At 40.3% G+C, this 17,903-nt stretch overlaps 1 protein-coding gene across 4 annotated transcripts in view; it reads left to right on the forward strand.

The window, feature by feature from the left end:
- SIPA1L2 (signal induced proliferation associated 1 like 2) overlaps positions 1 to 17,903 on the forward strand; it is a 217,569-nt gene that overhangs the window by 41,333 nt on the left and 158,333 nt on the right. For 2 of the 4 annotated variants that reach the window (XM_087431941.1, XM_087431939.1), the window contains exon 2: positions 7,058 to 7,106. The exons of 1 other annotated variant lie outside the window; for it this stretch is intronic. The gene's annotated coding sequence lies outside the window, so the exon portion shown is untranslated. Of the gene's footprint in view, positions 1 to 7,057; positions 7,107 to 7,913; positions 7,932 to 17,903 lie in introns of those variants that run through there. One more of the 4 variants, XM_087431944.1, reaches the window with a different exon arrangement.

The following is a 17,903-nucleotide window of genomic DNA, read 5'->3' on the forward strand; positions in this document are numbered from 1 at the left end:
TCACATATGAGACTGAAAAATGTTACAGCAAAAGGTACAAGTAACGTTCCCTGAGAGTTACAGAGACCAAGAGTCAGTCTGTCTAGGAAGTTTTTCTTTAAGACTTTTTTTCCACTGGAAATGTCTGAGAGAGTTTTATGAGAGTGAACGCCTTTGACTGAGGCTGTGAAGGATGTATTTTGGGTGATGAGAACATCTCCATAAAAGGGACAGAGACTTTAGGGCATATTTATTTGGGAAAGGTCATTTGTTGCATACTATAACTCAGGTAAAAGGTACTTGAAGCCATCTTATGGATTTATTTGAAGGCTATTTTGAGATTTAAGTTACGTGTGGGGCAATTTTGAATAGATGTGTTGGTCTAGAATGTTGGTTTTGAGTGACAGAAACCTCACTTTAAGTAACTTAAGCAGAAAAGGAAAAGTGTTGCTCAAGCAAGTGGGATGTCTAGGAATAGCATGCTTTAGACATTGCTGGACCCAGGGCCTCAAACTTGGTCACAGGGACTCTTCCTCTCTGTGTGTCTTGGCTCTGCCTTCTAGACTTTGCTGAGTTCTTCACCTCAGCCCTTTCTGTGTCATCAGCAAGATGGCAGCCAGCAGCGTCAGCTCACCTCCTCCTACCTTAGCACTCTCAGTAGAAACCAGACTCTGTATCCCAGGAACCCTCTAGAGAACCTATCCCAGAGAAGATGTGGATGACTTTGCTTTGGTTCTGCACACTAAACTGGTCACTGAGGAGAGGGAATGGTGTGCCTGAGTGGCCCTGTGGGCAGCAGTACATTAAGGGCGGGAGAGTTCCTCAGAAGAGCCAGGAGAAGCAGGTGTGGACATGGTATGCTGGGCAGACAGCCACTGAGGCTGCCATGGCTCACAGCAGCAGAAGAGAGAAGTGAAGGAAGGTGGGAGCTCTTAGCCAAGGTAGGGAGCGTGAGTCGAGGGAGAGGTTTGTCGGGAAGGACATGAACTCTATTTTTTGCATGTTGAGCTAGAGGTGCTGGTGGGTAATTCATGTGGCAGTTGGCTGTTTGGGCACAAGAGAGATGAGTAAGGTGAGCATTATACCAAAATAAGTGACTGATGATAGAGATAGGCACGGAATAGGCAAGCTCACTGAGGAGGATCATATATTAGGGTGAATCACATGCAACTCTTGCTTTTTTAGGTCAAAAATGGTAGAGTATTAGTGATTTCATATGCATCAGCCTGTTCTCTGGGAATTCGCATTTAGAGATGCCTATGTTCTTTCTCTCAGCAGACATGTGTACTCTATGCCTGCGCCGTTCTAGCCTCCCATGTCCTTATTTTCAGCAGCTTTCCAGTCTCCACAGAGAGCTAGTCTTGTTTTCCTTTCCTCTTCCCTCTCCTTTCCTTTTCTTCCTTTTCCTCTTTTCCCCCCTCTCTGTATCTCTCCTTCCATTTTTTTGGAAAATATTTATTGGTTCCTTTTGAAGTGCTGAGCACAATGCTTAGTACTGGATATGCAGCCTTGAAGCAGACTTTGTCCCTGCGCTCCTGGAGTCTAGAGTTGAGCTAGACACGAAAGCAGAGTGTTGTAGGGCTGATGGAATTCTCTACGAGGTGCCATGTTGTAAGGCTTAAATACTCTATGAGGCATGGTGTTGGAGGGCTCATGGAATTCTGTGTGAGGAATGGGGAGGTATCTAAGTCCTAGCTTCTTCCTGATTCACCCTGGGGCTGGGAAGGAGGGATGCCTGAAAGTTGAATAGGTCTGTACCTTGCTGACAGAGTTGAGGGGTGAGGGGATGGAGCTCTGCCCCACCCCCACACCCCCACACCTCTGCCATGGTCCAGTTACTCCAGTGGTACCTGCTCTATGAAGCTTTTTCTTCCCAACCTCCCTCCTCCCAGGTAAAATTTGGCCTCTTCCTCCTTGGTGCCCCCCACAGTATCCTATTAGAGATGTCTTCCATTACATTCTGTTGACTCTTGGTCACACTCTTCTATGTAAAAGTTGGCTCCCTCTGTTAGGCAGTAAGCTTCAAGTGGCAGAACTTACGTCTTAATATGGACAGCATTTAGTAAAGTGTTTGGATACCAGAGGTGCTAGGTAAATATTTGTTGAACGTTATAGTCACTTTGAAGGGGCTCTATTTCCAGTATGTTTCTCCCTTCTTACCTCTATCTAACTTAAAAACACCAGAGTATATATACAATAGAATATTATTGAGCCTTAAAAAAGAAGGAAGTTCTGCCATATGCAATGACATGAATGAACCTGGAGGATGTTATGCTAAGTGAAATAAGCCAGTCATAGAAGGACAAATATTGCATGATTCCCCTTACATGAGGTATCTAAAATAATCAAACCCATAGGAACGGAGAGTAGAATAGTGGTTTCCAGGGGCTGGGCAGAGGGGAAAATGGGGAGTTGCTGTTCATGGGTATAATGTTTCAATTATACAAGATGAATGAGTTCTAGAGATCTTGCTGCACAGCATGGTGCCTATAGTTAACAATACTGTATTGTGCACTAAAAATTTGTTAAGAGGTTAGATCTTATGACAATTAAACAAAAATGTAACCGCCACCAAAAAAAAAACACCACCTGAGTGATGAGAATGCTGTGTTAGGCCAGACTGAAATGACAGAAGGAAGTGTCTCCAGTGACACTGCAGGACTAACCATGCTGACAGATTTACGTTGTGCTCACCTGACTCACAGTGAGAACAGACTCTTTCGACTGGTCAGTCATTTGCTTGCTGCACAGCATGGTGCCTATAGTTAACAATACTGTATTGTGCACTAAAAATTTGTTAAGAGGTTAGATCTTATGACAATTAAACAAAAATGTAACCGCCACCAAAAAAAAACCACCACCTGAGTGATGAGAATGCTGTGTTAGGCCAGACTGAAATGACAGAAGGAAGTGTCTCCAGTGACACTGCAGGACTAACCATGCTGACAGATTTACGTTGTGCTCACCTGACTCACAGTGAGAACAGACTCTTTTGACTGGTCAGTCATTTGCTTGAGGTTTGTAACATGTTTTAAAGTTGAGCCGACATCTTGGCTGTGATTTAGACACCTGTGTGAAAGTAGACCTTTAAATAGACTGGAAACAGTTAACAGAGACCACAGGGCCTCTGTGCTTGTGTGTCTGGGGGCCACTGTTTGAGACAGTGAAGCCTGATTACTAGCACTGGTGGTGGTCAATGGTGTTGAATGTTGGGTGTTGACAGGTGCACCGGTTTCCAAAGCGCATTTCCTGGAGCAAATGGCATAATCTGATGTTCATTTCCAGAATCTTCTGCCATCTAAATCTCTCCCTAGGTATGTTTGGCTATTTGAATCTGGCACTGATTCCATATTCGGTTTTACGCTTCTTGAGGAACTGTCTCCTGAGGTGTGTCCTGTACTTTTGGAGTGAGTGAGGTCTGGGTTAGGATTCCAGCTGTGTGCCCCGAGGCCTAGTGGTGATATCCTGTGAACCATAGGATATGACGGTGGTTCATGGATTTGGTGAAGCAGCTGTGGCTGGCCTGCTGGCCCAGATATTGGGCTGGGGGGAGAGGCAGGTGTCGCGTGTGCACGTTGCCAAAGTTCACAGGTACAAAGACAGAAATCAGCACTTGTGACTGCCCCTGGAAGAGATCTCATTTTGAAAGGAATTTTTATTTTTAAAATAAAAAACAAAAAAATTAGCCTTTCTCTGATGCTGGCTTTTCCTGAATACTAGCAAGCCTGTCTTAACAGTCGATGGAGAAATAGTGATTTTGAGCTGGATGGAGTATTTTTATTCTTCTCAGTGGAAAGAAAATATTTGCCTTCACTTTCTCAGAACCCCGTTTCACTGGGAAAACAGCTGAAGAACCTGGTGGTAAGAACAAAGGGCCACACCTTTCCTTGCCCACAAATCTGGTTTTCTTTTTTTTTTTTAATTTTTTGTTTATTGCAGTAACATTGGTTTATAACATTGTATAAATTTCAGGTGTACATCATTATACTTCTGTTTCTGCATAGATTACATCATGTTCACCACCCAGATACTAATTACAACCCATCACCACATACTTGTGCCGAATTATCCCTTTCGCCCTCCTCCCTCCCCCTTCCCGTCTGGTAACCACCAATCCAATCTCTGTCTCTATGTGTTTGTTTGTTGTTGTTATTATCTACTACTTAATGAGGGAAATCATAAGGTATGTGACCTCCTTCCTGTTGAAGTGTGAGACACCTCCTCTCAGCACTGGGCCAGCGAACAGGGGAGCATCTTCTCTTCTCCCTGACCCCCTGCAAGGCAGGCCACAGCGCCAAGTTCTGCTGCATGAGAAGACTTTGCTTTGCTGAAAGCTCCCTAATTTTTTTTCTGTAAAGCCTAAACATTAGGCAAAAGACAATAGCCAACTGCCTCATATAAACCACCTGCTTGATAGGAAGTGAAGCAAAACCTGGAGTCCCTCATGCCACTTGGAGAATTTGTGGTTTCCTTTCCTGTCAGTAAACAAAAGCCGTCAGTTAAAAGAGTGGGACCTTAATTGTTTACAGGATGTTTTCTGTTCAAAGGAAGGAGAAGTGCCTTTGACAGAGTTGCTTTCATTGTGTGGGGGATGTTACAACATTTTGTAAGGGATCTCTGCTGGAGAACAGAAAAGAACCACAGAGGATTTAGTCACGAAACAGACTGTTTAATCAGTAGGACTTTTAAAGGCTTATTTCATAATAGTTGAAGGTTTTATAATGTCTCAGCATAAAAAGTGTAAAAACCAGAAAGCCTCATTAAAGAAAAAAAAATTGTTTCCTAAAACTTTCAAAAATATTGATGCCTTAGAGGGCTTGAATTTTTTTTAACTGTATGAGTTCATGCTTTGTTTGCAAGGAACATTATTTGTAATGAGGTTATTTCTCTTACGTAGGCCTTCCCACGTTGCTTTGTGGTATGTCTAGTAGTATGTCTGGGTTCCCTGGCATACCTGCCCCATGGCAGAGACTGTCTCCATCTTTGTACCCTTGGTTCCTAGTGCAGTGGTTGATAACTAGGAGGTGGTCAGTGAATATTTGCCAGGTGGGTGAATGCTTGGTTGGATTTAATAACTAGTGAAGACTGAAACTGTGACATAAGATGCCCAATAATACATTCTTTTCTAATTACTTAATGTTAGGAAACCTTTTTAATAAAAACTTTTTTTTTTTGCTGTGGTAAAATGTCCATAACGTAAATTTTACCATTTTAACTGTTTTTAAGTGTACAGTTCGGTGGCACTAAGTACATTCACGTTGTTGTGCAGCCATCACCACCATCCATCTCTAGAGCTTTTTCATCTTCCCAAACAGAACCTTTGTACTCATTAAATAATAACTTCCCATTTCCTCCATCCCCAGCCCCTGCAACTGCCATTCTTTCTGTCTGTGTGAAGTTGATTATTGTAGGTACCTCATATCAGTGGAATCATACAATATTTGTCCTTTTGTGACTGGCTTATTGCACTTAGCATAATGTCTTCAAGGTTCAACCATGTTGTAGCATGTCCTGAATTCCCTTCGTTTTTAAGGCTGAGTAATATTCCATTGTATGGATGTACCACAGTCTGTTTATCCATTCATCTGTTGATGGACACTTGGATTGTTTCCGCTATTTAGCTATTGTGAATAATGCTGCTGTGAACATGGATGTACAAATAATCTGTTCACACTCTGCTTTTAATTCTTTTGGGTATATACCCATAATTGGAATTGCTGGATCATATGGTAATTCTGTGTTTTATTTTTTTGAGGAACTCACCATATTATGCTTTATGTTTTTAAGCTCAGAATTTGTTATATTGGTTGCGAAAGTTATGTCACTGAGAATTTCTTTCCTGTCTCTTACCCCTGCCTGTAATCTTATATTCTGCCACAATTGAGGGACTAGTAATAGTAACTCTTCATCAGCTGTGTAAGTGCTTCATAAAAATTGAGACTGATGGAAAATCATGGGTTTTCTAAAGCCAAAGCCAGTTATAGCCTTCTTGGTAGGTGACCTTATAATTTATCACCTTTCAAAGTGAAAGGAGCACTGTTAATACTATGCTGGGACAGCAGGTGTAAACTGGCCGTCTTGAGACACTTTACTTATTGGGGTCTGTCTTTTGTAGGAAGCAGAGTATAGGTCTGTGCACCACACATTGTTATGTTTTGAGTCCATGCCATGTCAGGTAGGAGTGTGGCCCCAGTGCACCTCACTCCAGTTTAGTTTGCAGAAATTCTTATCATTACTGTTTTGAAAAATGATATAGTCAAAATATCATGATCTTAGGAGCCAGGCCAACTTGAGTTCACACCCTGCTCCATGTGACTAGCTGATTCACTTTGGGCAAGTGACCATCCCATAGAGCATGTCTCCTCATCTGGGGGACAGAAAAGGACAATTTTTTTTTTAAGGTGATTGTGAGTTTGGAAATAACGTATATCAAGTATTTAATAGAAGACCTGGTATGTAGTGCTGCATACCTAATATGCACCACTGCGGTTATTACTAAAAGCAGATGCAATGTGACAGAAGTCAGTACCAAAATAGGCACCTGGAGCAGAAGTTCTCAAAATTTTGGTCTTAGGGCCCCTTTGAGTATTATTGAGGATCCCAAAGAGCTTTTGATGATGTGGCTTATCTCTGCTGATACTTATGATATTAGAATTAAAATTGAGAAGTTTAAAATTATTTAGTAATTAATTAAAAATGACAAGCCTTTTACATTTTATTATAAATAACGTGTTTTATGAAAATCACTGTTTTCCAAAGCAAAAAAAACGTAATGAGCAGAACGGTGTTTTACATTTTTGCAAATCTCGTTAATATCTGGCTTAAGACAATACAGCTAGATTCTCCTGTCTTTTGCACTATAACATGTTACTCAACCTCTGGAAGTCTCCACTGTGCGCTGAGGGAAGGAGAGTGGAAAAGGTAAATAATGTCTTGGTATCACTGTGAAAATAGTTTTGACCTGGTGGACCCCTGGAAGGGTCTTGGGAACCCCTGGGGGCCCTCAGACCACTCTCTGAAAACCGCTGACCGAGAGTTTTTCTGTGAGTCTGAACTAGATCTGTTTCTTCTCTTGTAGGATCTTGCTCCTGGTTATGTAAGCTGGAGCCTCCTGTTCTACCCCTGAGGTAAGCCTGTCCGGAAGACCAGAGCCGCAGAGGCTTCCTCACCCCAAACGGCTGCTCTGAGTTTTAAATTGGGCTTGTGTGTCCCACTAATAGTTTTGGGTTTTTTTTAATATATAAAGATTATTTCTCTTCCCCTTGGCTTGTGGATTGAATGTTTTGATTTTTTCACTCCTCCACAGCAAACATGGGTGAGCACTGCTTTAAGAAGCCCATTTGAACTTTGGAATGGTCTCGACTGGGGGCTTCAAAAGGAGTCACTGGCAAGCTCCTGTGAGCGTCCCGTAATGTGTTTAATAGGATATGATATTTAAAATTGGTTTGTATAGATCTACGTGGAGTGTCCCTTAGGTTAAAGGGCAGAGTGTGAGTGTAGTGGCGGGTAAAGGGCTGCACAGAGGCTCTTCTCCTAGTGGAGGAGTGTGACGTGGCGGGTGTGCCCTGCACTGAGAGGGGGTACTGCAGGATGGCCATGGAGAGAGCGAGTGGAGGAGGGCCCAGGCTTCCTGGATGAGGTCCAGCCAGCTCTGCTTGGAGCCCAGGGTACCACCTTAAATTCTTTCCTCGGACAGAGAATAAAGGCAGAGCTAGCTGCTCCCTTGCTATGTAGGTTCACAAATACTACATTTTCTATAACAGAGGAAATAAGATGGGTTTGTGAAGGAGCTGTCAGAAGTGACCATCCCCCCGCGCATTTGATCTCTGCACTTGGATTGTCAGAAGTGGATTACCATCCTTCTCTCTCAGTCTTTCTGTCTCTTGCTGCTACAAGGTGTATACAAGACAAGACGCACGCACACACAGAGTTTTCTTCTGTACCATTTAAGGGTAAGTTACATACATCATGGCCCTTTACCCTCCAAGTACTTCAGTGTATTTTCTAAAAATAGAGATATTCACTTAGTTAACAATAGTTCAGTGATCAACTTTAGATAATTTAATATTGATTTTTTACTTATACCTAATCTATTATTAGTCTATTCCAATATTGTCATCTGACCCAATATGTCCTTTCTAGTGTGGTTCCCCCTCCACAGGGAGTCCAGTCTAGAGTCCGGTCCTGCATTTAGTTGTCATATCTCTTGATCATCTTTATTTCCCTAGTCTTTGTCGTTTATGTGTATTGGTGCATTTTGAAGTCTGTGGCCTGGGAGCCTGCATTTAAAAATGCAGTTAAGTGAATAAGCACTTGAACAGTGGCCAGGTGTCATTGGAGGAGGGAATAGGTATCCAGTACATGTTTTCTTATTACAAATTATACATAAAGTATACATATGTTGAATGGTGAAATTGTGAAACTACTTTCAGGAGAGAGAAGAGGAAGAATCAAGGAAACAGCAAGGAGCGACTCGCATCCCAAAAAGACTGTGTTCTCTCTTATATGTGACTCAGAAGACTTGGCTGAAGTGCTAATTAAGGCTTTTAAGCCTGAGTAAATTCTGACGTGGAAATAACAAGAGGGAGATAATTTATATTTTAGCAGGGAAACGGGAGATATTACCTAGGGTTTTTTTTTCCCGCTTTTTCTCCCCAAAGCCCCAGTAGATAGTTGTATGTCAGAGTTGCACATCCCTCTAGTTGCTGTATGTGGGACGCCGCCTCAGCATGGCCGGACAAGCGGCTGTCGGTGTGCGCCCAGGATCCAAACCCGGGCCGCCAGTAGCGGAGCGCGCGCACTTAACTGCTAAGCCACGGGCCGGCCCTGCCTAGGTTTGTTTTAAGGAAGGACCCTTACTTTGTGCAGCAGGACTTGTCCCTCTTGGTCCGTGGTCTCCGCTGAAGCTGGGTGCTGAGTTCATTGTGTTGCTAGCCTCCGGACCGCTGAGGGCACCTTGTACGCCTGGGCACAGCTCTGATTACCCTGTCTGTTACTTTTTGCTTTTGCATACAGTGGGGAGATAGCTGCTGCCTGGAATTAACACTTTCTAGGTTTTCTCTAGTCAGGTGTGTATAGCAGCTAACTTAGAAGATATGGTCTTAGATTAATTTCTTTATGGTTAATTTTAGTGAGTGAAGTTTTGGGGATATTGTAGACTATGCAACAGTATAAACATTTGTGATACATGCTCATGATTTTACGCATCCGTGCTTCATTTTGTCAAAAATTAAATTCTTTAGTTTTTAAATTTGTAGGTGTATTGAGTTCAAACAACACAGAAATATATAAAGTAGAGCATAAATCCACCCTATGTTCTTACATCCCAAAGGCGATCACTGTTGATAGACCTTTTAAATCTGCATGCATACTTTTTAAAAACAAAAAACAAAAATGGGATTAATAAATACATACTATTTTGCCAGTTGCTTCTTTTCGCTTACCAGTAGATTGTAGACATCTTTTCGTTGTTGCCATTTAGGTAGCTCCTACTTGTTCTTTTTAATGATGAATTGTTTTTCATGGTGTGGCTACACTGTAATTTATTTAATCCCTGTGGAAAGACATTAGGTACTTGTCAGTGTTTGCTTCTTACTAACAACATATTTGATTATAGACTTATACAACTATTTCCCTAGGATAAATTCCTGGGAATGACGTTCCTGTGTGAAAGAGCACACACACTTAAAGTTTTGGTGGCTGTTGCTATATTGCCCTTCAGGTAGGTTGTGCCCATTTAAGGTTCCGTCAGTGACTGAGGGTGTCTCTAGCTTCCACCAGCACTGAGTAGTCTCAGTATTTTGTTTGTTTCTGATTTTAATGTAAAAAGTATTTTGTTGTTTTAATATTTATGTTCCTTTTTTTTTAAATTAATGCTGAAGTTAGGCAACTTCACATTTTTACTGGCTGCTTGTATTTCTTTTGCCCACTTTTCTTTTGAATTATTACATGTACTGATTTGTTAAATTTTATTCTGGATATTAGTCCTCTGTCACATGATACAAACAAGTATTTTTGCCAATTCTTACTCATCTTCTTTTTTTACCCCCCTGTTTGAGTTGTGTATGATGTGAATCCTGATCAACTCTTTAAGAAGATAGAGTGGAGTAAAGCTGTGCCGTGTTAACTAAGCTGCTCTGTATCAGTTAGTCTTTTTTCTGAGTTGAAAATCCGTTTTAGATGCTATCTTAACATGGGTTACACTTACACTCCAATTAAAGAGGACATCACAAATCCGTACAACATATCTGTTGTTAAAAAGTAGGAATGAAGTGCATTTGCTTTGGTTCTTTTATTTTCTCTTTTTCAAGACCTTTATTCTTACATAAATTTATATGTAACGAGTACATTGTTTAAAACGATAAATTTTGCAACAGCGTCAGAATTGAGGAGGTGATACACTGGTTTATGGCTGACTTGTTGCACAGTCCTGTAGAGATGGTGTTACCATTCAGTGTCCTCATTTTCCCATTGATGAAGTTAGGGCTTTTCTAACTAAGCATCATAAGGGCTTAGAAGCTTATTTCTCGGGGGATTAGGAGACTTGTTCTGTGGAGAAATCAGTTGTTGTCATTAGGGGATTCCTAAGAAAGGTTTGGGCTGAGCTTCATATTCTTGTCCTTATAAAGATGAGTAGAATTTTCCAAGATAGCTGGTACCTTGGTGTTATAGTGGTGTGTATTTCAGCCCTTAGATTTCTGGTAAGAATTTTTAACTCCTTAGGCATTTTCTTTCTTTTTTTTTTTCTTTCTTTCTTCTTCTTCTTCTTTTTTTTTTTTTTGTGAGGAAGATTGGCCCTGAGCTAACATCTCTGCCAATCTCCCTCTATTTTGTGTGTGGGATGCTGCCACTGCATGGCTTGACAGTGGTATAGGTCCACGCCCGGGATCTGAACCTGCAAACCCCGGGCTTCCGAAGCAGAGCGCACGAACTTAACCGCTACGCCACTGGGCCAGCCCCTCTTTTTCTTTTTTCTTTTTTTTGACCCTCAAAGTTCATCTTTTATTTAACCTTAATAAATGATATTCCATTTAAAAATATTACTTTAAAAATGAGCCTCTGTTCACTAGTATATTTACCAATTGCATTTTAGGGTGATTTTAGGGTTAGGCACCATTTTTTAAAACAGCTCTATTGAGGTATGATTGACAAGTAAAAATCATATGTGTTTAGGGTATACAACTTGATATTTTGATATATATATACATTGTGAAATGATAACACTCAAGCTAATTAACATATCTGTCATCTCATATAGTTATCTTTTTTGGGGTATGTGTGTAAGAACACTTAAGATCTACCCTCTTAGCAAATTTCAAGTATACAATACAGTATTGTTAACTATGGTCACCATGCTATGCGTTAGATCTCCAGAACTTATCCATGTTGCATAACTGAAACTTTGTACCCTTTGACCAACATCACTCCATTTCCCCCCTACTCTATGCTTCTATGAGTTTGACTATTTTAGATTCCACACATAAATGAGATCATGCAGTATTTGTCTTTCTGTGTCTGGTATATTTCAGGTATATTTCGCTCAGCATAATGTCCTCCAAGTTCATCCATGTTGTTGCAAATGGCAGGACTTCTTTTTATAAGGCTAAATAATATTCCATTGTATGTATATATCACATCTTCTTTATCCGTTCATCTGTCTGTGATCATTTAGGTTGTTTGCATATCTTGACTGTTATGAATAATGCTGCAGTGAATGTGGGAGTGCACATGTCTCTTTGAGATCCTGATTCCAATTCTTTTGGAGAAATACCCAGAACTGGGATTTCTGGATCATGTGGGAGTTCTGTTTTTAATTTTTTGAGGAACCGCCATACGGTGTTCCATAATAGCTGTACCAATTTACATTCCCACCAACAGTGCACAAGGATTCCCTTTTCTTATTTATTTATTTATTTATTTTCGTTGAAGTATAGTTGACATAGAATACTGTATTAGTTTCAGGTTTCAGGGGTATGACATAGTGATTCGACATTTATATGACACTATGAAATGCTCATCACAACAAGTCTAGTAAAGTCTGTTACCATACAAAGTTATTACAATATTGTTGACTATCTTCAGGTATTTTCTTATCAGAAGGGTACTGTTTTGATGACTGGAATATCTTGTTCCTTTTCTCTGCTGCTCGCAGCTTTCCCTTCAATCTTCTACCTTTTTAGAATCAAAATAAGTATTGGCAGGGGGGTGCTAGGCTTCCTTTCCATCCTATATCTTATCTGTTTTTCTTTTTGACCACTTTTTTAAGGCCAGTAGAATTGTAGGACTCTGATCGACCTGGAGAGGGACCATAATTTATCTCCATTTACTTAAAATGTTCTCAGACTGGTAAGCTTCTCATTGTCCTGCCCAGGTTTCTGAAGAAACGTCGTATTCCTAGATCTCTCTCCTAGGGGCCCCATACTGGGATAGACGTCGTTTGCTCACTTAACAGCAGCAGTGTGCCGTCTGTTTCCAGGATCAGGATGTCAAGAATGAGTCTGAACGGTGATGGTGCTTGATCCTGAACTCAGGTGCCTGGCTATTGGGAAATGCGTTAGCTTATGTATAAAACATTTAGGTGATCTCCTATCTCATCCTTAAATTCGTTTTTTGCTGCTTATAATCATGGAATTTAAAGGTGGGTTAACACAAACATTTTCCAGATTATGTTTAAAAGTATTTCGTTTCATATCCCACTGTCAGCCAGATTTAGAAAGGTCTAGCCACCTCAGGCCAATGATCTTAAAACCTGAGGATCTCAGGGGAAGGAGACTGTAGGCTCTCCTGTTCCGTGCATCCTGGAGGGTGACTTAGTTCAGTAAATATTTATTGGGTAATTTCTGTAAGTGGAGCACCCTGTTAGGTACCAAGGGAAACAAGATGATTAAAATGTGGCCCTTCCCCTTCAAGAGTTTATACTCTAATGGAGAAGAAAAAATAATATACAGATAGCTCTAACGAAAGATTCAGTTGCTATAATCATCAAATACTAGGGGAATACTAGTGAGCTGAGATGACCGTGGATCTCTGCACCCTCCAGGATGCCTGGCATGTCATAGGCACTTAATATACATGTTTGAATGGATGAATGAATACATTTTGACATGTACGTTTTGGTGTACTTTATTCATAGCAAAAAAGGTGTATAGAAAGAGATAATGTGTTGGATTTATGTACAACCCCATAGGGTATGAGAAATTGGTGAGGTCACCAAGGGCTCAGGGCAGGCTGAACAAAATCTATCGTGTGAGCCACCCTTTCTCCTCGGCAGTCTTGCTGGCTCCTTGGCTGCCACCTCCCAAGCCTGAGAGAACCCTCGTTATCTGTAGCACCTGAACCCATTGCTTGAACAAAGTAGGGTTTGGTCCTTAATTTGACAGGTCTAGCACTCTAGTTTCTCGGGGCTGATTCATGCTAGTCAGACTCAAAAAAAACTGCTATGTGCTTGGAATTATTTTTCCTAATTGACAGGATAAGATAAACTTTTCTTGATAACTAGGAATTTCTTTCTTTTCCTTCTCTTTTTCCAATCTCTCTTCTTGCCATTAGGTTCTGTCTAGTTGAATAAATGACAGCGTGCTTTATGTCTATTATATTACAAATAATTTTTCCCAAAATGTAACCCTGATCAACCTGATCACATGAGAGGGACTTTATGATCAAATGTGTGGTAGATGCATGTCTTATTTGCAGTGTATTAACAGGTCATTTCCTCTTCTTCCTAATAATTATTATTGTACATTATTTCAGCTGTATTTGCTTACTGTTCACTATGTGGTAGATGATATTTTAGTATTTTACCTATCTCATAGAATGTCCCAGCAGTTCTTTGAAGTAGGTTTTATTATCCGCGTTTTAAAGATAAGGAAACTGAGGCCCAGGGAGGTTAAATGATGTGCTCAAGGTCACAGAGTTGGACAGGTATGTAGCCAGGAGGAGCTGGGCTGTCAGACCTCACTCTGTGGAGGTGCCCTGAGGTCAGGCAACTTCAGGAAAAGGCCGAGTCCCATTTCGTCTTGTCTTACAGAGATTTCAGGATGGGATCTTACTTTCTGCAGGCAGATATGAGAAGAACCAAAAAGAAGAGTTTGTACAATTGATAATGCCCATATCCATATACTGATAATCCATAAACATAAACATACTGATATTGTGTAAAACCAAATGGAATCCTAACAAAGCTTTAAGAATGTGTCCTAGAATAATATGAAAAGATTATATGTTCTGATACTCAGGTGAATGTTGCATGAATGACCCGTCCATGGCCCGAAGACCACTTGCCCCTGAGTGTTATGAGTGCTGAATCTTTTCCTAGTTAGTTGAATCTTCAACTTAAATGGCTTCTTAGTTTAACTGATAATTCTGCATGACCTCTGAAAGGTGAATGTGACTAATATGAAAGTCAGTAAATTAGGAATTATCATCACAAAAGGTTTAAAATGCAGTCTCAAACTTGGTATAAATCTTCTATAGTATTATTTGGAAAACATTTACCGTACTGCATTATAAAGTACTGTATTATAAAATACAGTACTGTATTGTAATTCTGTATATTTCCTTAGTGAAAAGCTGCTAATACTATTCTTATTTCATGAATCTGAAAGCCAGCGGGGCTTTTTCACAAAACACATTGTAATTTTGTGAGTTAAATCTCAGCACTGTTTGTTTTCTTTCCTTTTTTTGTTTGTTTTTATTAAACATTTCTCTGGAGGAAATATCAGTGGAAGATTTCATAAAGGAAGCATTCAAGGAGGAACAATGGATAATGTTAAGATTTTGATTCGGAAGTAAAATAACAGTTTTTTTTTTCTATAAAAGCAACTTTCGTAAGTAATTAGCAATGTGTCTGATAGAAGCTGAGATGGAACCATTCCAATTTGAGAGTCATTCCAAATGCAAACAGTCCTTCTGCCTCACATTTCTGTGATCTAGGAGGTTGTACGATCTTAGATCATTTGGTCTCCTTCACACCTTGAGGCACAGTAGAAATAAAGTGATCTATTCTATAAGCGTGTTTATTGAGAGAGAGAAAGGAGTAGAGAGTCTACATGTGCAGTGAAATGTGCTAAGTTTTTGTATTTAATTACCTCCTAACAAATATGAACACATTTCTGAGATCAGGTTCTTTGATTCTCTCTTCTACTCAATATAGTGATAATAAAAGCTAGCAGTTTCTGTTCTAAGTCTTTTTGTAAGCCCTTTCGTTGAGCACAGACAGCTCCTATGACCATCTTCCCTGCCCTGCAGATGCAGGCACGCTGAGGACAGAGATGCTCAAGGGACTTGTATGTAAGTGCCAGGGCTACCACTCTGGCCTGAGGAAGTAGATTCTTAGCTGTGAGCCTGTGCTGGCTCCCATGTATTTGAACAAAAAAAATTCTGGCAAATGGGCTTGGTGGAAATACTATGATTTAGTGATAAGAACACAAAAGAACCTTCATTTTAAAGTTGGACAGCGTCGGAGTTTGCCATCCAGGTTGTCAGATTATTAATTTAATGTGACCTTAGACAATTTACTTAATATTTTATTTGCCACAGTTTTGATATGGGCAAAATGGAGATAATAATCTATCATAAGATTTTTATCTGAATTCAGTGAGGCAATGCTTGTTATAACTGATCCAGCTATTTTATTTATTTCCATTTGGTTTTATCTGAAAAATGAGCTAAAGTCTGTTTGTAAGACACTATTATTTAGTAATTCTCCCATCTCAGCTTTGTCCTGTCCCCACAATAAAAATCCATGGTAGAATCCCTTTTTAGTAAATATTTTGAGAAAAGGAAAAGTGAATGTTAAATTAATATTGGAGATTAAGGGTATTAAAATTTAGGTTTTAATTTTACATTTCCTTATGATCTTTTCTGACTATTTTGGTAGCTGCTTATTGTGTCTTGATTTTTATTCTGTGCAGCGGTAGTTTCTAGAAGAGTAGCGCTGGTGGCCCCTTGGTGGCCCACCCTTTGCACTCATAGTCCCTGATGCTTATCTCCAGCCTGTTGGTTTTTGCTGCCTGCCTCTGGGCCTGGGCAGTGGACCTTACTTGGCCTAAAATTAGTCTTTGTTGTTTTAAGCAGTGGTTCTCAGCCCTAGCTACTCATCCGAATCACCCGAGAACCTTTTAAAAACACCAATGCATAATATTTAAAACTGATATTTAAAGACTGAATTGGAAATTGAGTTTGACATCTGTATTTTTTAAAACTTCCCAAGGTGATTCTGATGCATAGTAAAGGCTGAGAACTCTGCTGTAGTGTAAGGGGAACTTGAAAGGGCCATATCCAATAATTATTAAAATGTAATCATCACCTTTATATCTCTTTCAGTGGGGAAAAAAGGTCTCTTAAAAATGGCAGTGAATCCTATAGAAACGTGTGGCCCAGTTCCCTCCTGCCCCCCACCCCCCTCATTTTTCTGTATGGGCTGTGAGGGCTCAGCTGGCTCCCTGTGTTCAGACGAGGTGAGGAACCCGGAGGAATCCAGGGGGGAGACAACGTCGGGGACTTATTAGGTGCAGCCTGCAAATACATTCTGGCGTTCTTTTCCATTCCTTTGTCTATTGTTTGGCAGTTTAGTATGTAGGAATTATTCCTTGGTGTGATCTGCCTGCCGAACCATAATACTATTTTTAGGCACTAACCCACACAATAGGTTTATAAAAAGGCTATTGAACCTTTTGAGGCTGCTGGATTTTGTGTGACAAGGGCTGTTACAAGTAGGCTCACCCGCCTCACAGTTCAGGCATGTAGGATTTTTTTGTTTCTTCTTTAGAAAGAGCCTGAATAGCTTAAAAATACAGTGGTTTGGCAGTCTGACAGGTAATGCCAGGTGTCTGCACAGCTCTTGTCCAATGTCCTGGCTCACCAGACACGTAGTTTCGCAGGTGTTTGTTATGTTGCTAATTTTTATTCTCCGTTTCCTTTTAAAATGTGCTAAAATATGCATAGTTAGTAAGTGCTGGGGGAAAAAAGTGAATATGTGAAGCGTTTTCTTGTTCTTGAATCTCTGCCCTCTGTCTAAAAAGATGTGTTTTCCTCCATTGAGAGGATCCCCTTGTTGGCTTACCAAGTGGATTAAACAAATAAAGCCAGTACTAAATGTTATTTTAAATTTGTTTTTAAAATGGCATGTGTTTTTAAAGTGACAATCACACCTTGCTGGGTTCTAATCCATTCTCAGAAATATGCATCAGTCCATTAGGAGGCAGAAACGTGAGGTTACCAGTAGTTGCAATGGAAAAACGATCTCTCCTTGTAAAATAATGTGATGCCCTTACACATTATTTATGATCTTTTCTTCCTTTATTGTATCTCCCTGCATTAAAATGCTATAATAGGCAGTGTATTAGAATTACTGCTATATAGCTTTGACTTTTTAGAGTACATATCTTCATAAAGATCATTCTCAAACTAATTTTCAACCAGGCAATTAGCCAAGTAAAGATTTTCTGCAGCAAGGCTTAGTGAAGGGATAGACTCTAAGTTATCTTTGATGACTTTCCTGATTAATAGTGATGATTTTTAACTCCTTCTTTCTGTTGGTATTACAGATTTATGATTTTCCTTGGCATTTGAAATGTGCTGTTGGGATCTATGTCTCTCTGTAGGGACAGGCCTAACCACTCTTATTGAGAAGAGTATTTTGGTTTTCCCAACTACGTTTGGACCGTGTCGTCTATTTCTTCTCATCAGTATTTCTCTGGGGCTCCGTACCCTCCAAACCCCTTTGGGGATTTGTTGCTGATCTGGGCAGTTAATCCATGTTGGCTATGGTTATTCTCTCAGGGCCTCTTAGAGAAGCTGGAGCAGTGAGGACCCTTCAAGTGGTTGGCTTCCTGGCCTCCCCTTCACCTCCAGCCCTGAAGGGACTCTATTTCCAAACCTGCATGTCAAGAGTCTCCCGAGACCTTTGTTGAACTATCCATTCC

This window comes from Ceratotherium simum, chromosome 6 (assembly GCF_057802395.1).
Source record: "Ceratotherium simum simum isolate JZ-2026a chromosome 6, ASM5780239v1, whole genome shotgun sequence".
NCBI classification, from domain to species: domain Eukaryota; kingdom Metazoa; phylum Chordata; class Mammalia; order Perissodactyla; family Rhinocerotidae; genus Ceratotherium; species Ceratotherium simum.